A 5000-nucleotide genomic window follows, 5' to 3' on the forward strand; every position below is an offset into this window, starting at 1 on the left:
GGCGGTAGAACTATTGCAAAGGCACGTGCCTTTTATTTACCAATGGTTGAGTCTTTTCTGCCTCAGGTTTTCATTTTACAGCTGGGATCGAACGATCTCGTACACGCTGACCCGTTGTCGATAGCTTGTGCTATTGAGGATTTAGTCACTTTGCTTCATGACCGCTTTCAGGTCAAACGTGTTTGCGTTTGCCAAACTGTTTATCGAGAATCGAGCCCTATGTATAATAAACGCGTTCGCGATTTAGTCAAGTACTTGAAGGTCCTGCTAGAGCCACTCCTGTACTCTTTTTATTGGAGGCACAGGGGTTTTTGGAATACCAAGGTTAGCCTTTATTCTAGCGATGGCGTTCATTTAAACTCGCGCGGCCATTATCGACTTTTTAGGAGCCTCAGAGGGGCCGTTTTAAGATGCCTACATTCCCTACACAATGAGAGCATTTAAGCAATCGCTATCTCTCATCATTGAAAAGATTTGCTATTTATTTGCTATTTGTTCGCCAGTTCCTTTACGGTTTATGTTCACCAAGCCGATGAATATATAATTTTTAAAGAATCAGCCTTCAGTTGGAATTACACGTTGCTGACGTTTTGGCTGCAGCATTCCACGCTGTTCACAACTTCTTATATCATGTGCGGATATCCGCCTGATGGCACAGTGTGCCCGATGTTATTTGTTATACCGGCTTTGGTTGTTTTTTGTTGTGAGCTAATTACAAAAGCCATACGGGTGTACAATCCTTTCGACCACCGAGTAGGTTAGGTGTGTCCAATGCACTCGGCTGCTGTTTTTTCTCACACCGCTATGGAACTCGGCTTTTTGTTACGTTTTTGCGCTATCACACACGCTCTCACTGTTGTCATTTTTTATTCAGGTCATTTTACAATTCGCCCCTCTGAGGAATTTCCTGCTCCGATTCATTTTTCCGATAGCCCAGCTTATCAGTTTAACCAGATGCGGGCCATCTGTTGATTCTTAATTGACTTCTAAGCAGTGTAGGTAACACTTGCACTCACGCTTCCTTTTTAATTAGCTTAGTTTATCTTACCGGTAGCCTTTTTCACCATCAGCTATGCCTCCCAAGAAACGCACGTTGGATACAAATTCTCGTCGCTCAAAGCGGTAACGTCCTTCTGAGCTCCCTGAAGTGGCTCCTACAACGCCCTCCGTGGCTTCATCTGCAACTCCTCAAGCCAATAACAACTCTGCGCTTATGCAAGGAAATGTCGAGGCTCTGGCAACTAAAATTTCTGTGGCCGTCACTGAAGCCGTGAATGCTGACCTAGCGAATCGCCGTTCCAGCACCAATGATGAGTTAACCCCAGTTCCTTCCACGTCAATTGTGCACCCAAATGATCAGGCGGTGGACGACGAGGTAACGGCGCTCACGGGAGTCTCAGGTACGCTTGAATCTTGCACCTTGTCTGGGACCGAAGATGGGCCCCGCCAATTATTTACCAGCATCGCCATTTCCCTGGGATCACGCGTGAGTGCTAAGATCAAAGCCAAGATTTGGCAAAACGAATATTTAGACTCTGGGGCGCTGTTAGGCATTGGGCCCCCGACTGAAAAGTTCGCACTATCACTCTCGCCGGGGAATACTATTTCCTCACAGAACCGTCTCCATCTAGAGCCCGTGCAGTCCTCTAAAAAGCTGCAGACCATTACCCAGTGGATAACTGCCTTCAATACTTTTGTAGCAATTTATGTGGAAAGGGTGCCCCAGGATGCTCCAAAATAAATGAAGTATTGTGAAGTAGTGCGCGATATTGCCTTTAAGTCGGGTGAATAACTTTTCTACGACGAGCAATTTCGTTTTCTGAGGCAGTCCGCCCCTGAACAACGCCCATGGGATCAAATTCACTGGGAACTATGGCTCAGGGCGATGGTGAATTCCCGCGGGAAAATACCCGCTAACCAAACCCATGACAATCGACCCCGTTCTCGTTCACGCACCTTTCCCAAGGGTACTTGTTGGACATTTCATGCCGGGAAAACCTGTAGTGGCTGCAATTACGAGCATATCTGCTACAAATGTTGGGCAAAACACCCCGCTAGTCACTGTTCCGCGTCCGGGAACCACACTCGCCACGGTTCCCCTAAATCAGGAATATCCGGCGTCCTCAATTCTGCTCAGCTCACCGGTCACGCCCGTAAAGGTGGGTCGGCTCGAATTTTTGCTCCAGGATTATGTGTCTAATTTGGCTAGATATTTGGTCCATTGCTTTCGTTATGGTTTTCGCATACAATTTATTGGCAACCGCACCCCGTTCGAGTCTCCTAATCTGAAAAGCGCCCTACAAAACCCGGATTTGGTCCTGTCTAAAAAGGAAATTGATGCTGGCAGAATTGTTGGACCTTTGACCAACGCTCCCTTTCCTGATTTTCGCTCCTCGCCCATTGGCATAGTTCCCAAAAAGACACCAAACGAGGTTCGCTTAATTCAACACTTATCCTATCCCTCGGGTTTTTCGGCTAATGATAACATTCCCGACGACTGTTCTACTGTTCATTACGCCACCATAAATCAGGCAGTGAAAATTGTTCAGCGTTTGGGGCTTGGCGGCTTCATGGCAAAAACCGACATAAAATCGACCTTTCGTATCATCCCCATACATCCTCAAGACAATTCCTTGCTTGGGATAAAATTGGCGGATAAATATTATTTCGATTGCTGTCTCCAGATGGGTTGTTCATCTTCGTGCGCCATTTTTGAAACCTTTAGCACTGCTTTGGAGTGGCTATCGTTGCATAAATTAAGGGCATCAGCCGTCTTACACATTTTAGATGATTTTTTTATTCGTGGCCCCTTCTGCAGAGAAATGCGAAGCCGATTTGGCGAATTTTCTCCGCCTGTGCAATTATCTCGGAGTGCCGATTGCTCATGAAAAGACAGTGCAGCCGAGGACCACACTTGAATTCGCGGGTATTACTTGACTCTATTTCTCAAGAGTCTAGATTACCGCCTGATAAGCTTCAAAAATGTCCCACGTTGCTTCATCATTTTCACAAACGTCGAACAGTTACCCTGCAGGAGCTTCAGTCCCTTATCGGTCTTTTAAATATTGCGTGTTCTGTCGTAGTTCCAGGCCGCGCTTTCCTTCGTCGCCTTATTGACCTTACCAAAGGTATCAAAAAGGCATTTCATCATATCCGTTTAAATAAGGACGCTAGGCATGACATCAAGCTGTGGCTTACTTTTTTAGACAATTTTAATGGTAGGGCCTTTTTCTTATCCGATCGCTGGGAAACATCAGCCACGCTGCAACTATTCACCGATGCAGCGGGCTCAAAAAGTTATGGCGCGGTTTTTGGTTCTCATTGGTTATATGGCGCGTGGCCTGGATCGTGGCGTTCACTTAATATCTCTTGTCTCGAACTCTTTCCCATTACCCTTTCCGTGCATGTGTGGGGGGATCTTATGGCAAATCAGCGTGTTGTCTTTTTTACCGACAACGCCGCCTTAGTTGATATTATTAACAATCAATCTTCCAAGCATAAACTTATCATGGCACTCTTGCACCCTTTGATTCTTTGTTGTCTAAGGCACAATATTTTGTTTAAAGCACGTCATGTGCCTGGTCTTCAAAACAGTCATGCCAATTTTATCTCACGTTTTCAGATAGACTCGTTCAAGGCAATCACACCGGATGCAGACCCATTTCCCACTCCGGTCCCGACGAACCTTGTACCGGAGAGTTGGTCGCTAATTTGATGGATCTTCTCAGTTCGGCATTAAAACTGGGCTCTCGCAAACTTTATCAACGGGCTTGGGCTGTTTTCCAAGATTTCGCTCACTGTTTTTATAAAACTTCAAGTCCCCAACTTCCTTTGAGTCCAAACATGTTGGCTCTGTTTATCTCTTATCTATCGGCCCGCCAATTGGCGCCGTCAACTATAGCATCGTACATCTCCGCACTCAGTTACGTACACAAGCTTAAAAGTTTTTCCGACCCCACGAAATCTTTTCTTATTCAAAAGCTGTTAACCGCGGTGAGCCGCCGTCGCAAGAGTGATATTCGTCTGCCAATCTCTCGCCCAGGCTTGCACGAACTTGTAAGGTCTCTTCGATTCACCAACTCTTCGGCTTTTCAACGAACTCTCTACAGAGCTATGTTCCTTCTAGCTTTTTATTGGTTTTCCGCATCGGCGAACTAGCAGCCAAGAGTGCTAAGTCAGTTTCCACCGTTCTTCAATTTAGCGCGTTGCGATTTTTAATTTCCGACGGCAAAGCTCATTTCCTCAAGCTGGTAATTTCCGAATACAAACACAATGTCAACAACCGCCCTTTTGAGATATTAATATCAGGAGAAGACTGCCCCGCGCAGTTTTGTCCCGTGCAGGCCATTTTAGATTATCTCGTACTGAGGGGAAATCGCACCGGTCCGCTTTTCTGTCATTTAAATTTGGCACCGATTACGGCCGATCAATTCAATACTGAGTTGCAACGTTGCTCGTCATTCTGTGGCCTTGATACCCGTCGGTACAAAGGTCACAGTTTTCGAATCGGAGCTGCATCACATGCGGCTGAAAAAGGATTCTCTGATTCACAAATTCGCACTCTTGGCCGCTGGAAGTCCGATGCCTTTGAGGTTTACATCCGCCCAGAGCGTTTGCTTGCAAATTAAGTTCGTAGTTAGTAGCTCTATTGTTTAATCTATCATTTACACGCCTTACGTAGTTCACGCATGGGCTGCTACGTGCCCTGTAAAATTACCCCGAGGCTTAATATAATTATCACATCCTTCTTAACAGTCAATCATCGTTAGCCTTTCATTGGCTCCTAGGTAGTTCAAGCATGGGCCGCTACCAGCGAGTCAGTACATTTGATTGTTCTCTTCCGCAGTGACTTTTCAGTGGTACATCTGTTTTCTCTGCCATTATCATTTTTCCCTCCTGGATGGCAATGTTATGGTTCAGTCATGTGCTGCTATATACGTGCCATTTGATTGTACTTTTCTATTTTATATTTTCGCCTATAATTTTTTTTTTTTTTGAGT

Source organism: Montipora capricornis, chromosome 9 (assembly GCF_036669925.1).
Source record: "Montipora capricornis isolate CH-2021 chromosome 9, ASM3666992v2, whole genome shotgun sequence".
NCBI classification, from domain to species: domain Eukaryota; kingdom Metazoa; phylum Cnidaria; class Anthozoa; order Scleractinia; family Acroporidae; genus Montipora; species Montipora capricornis.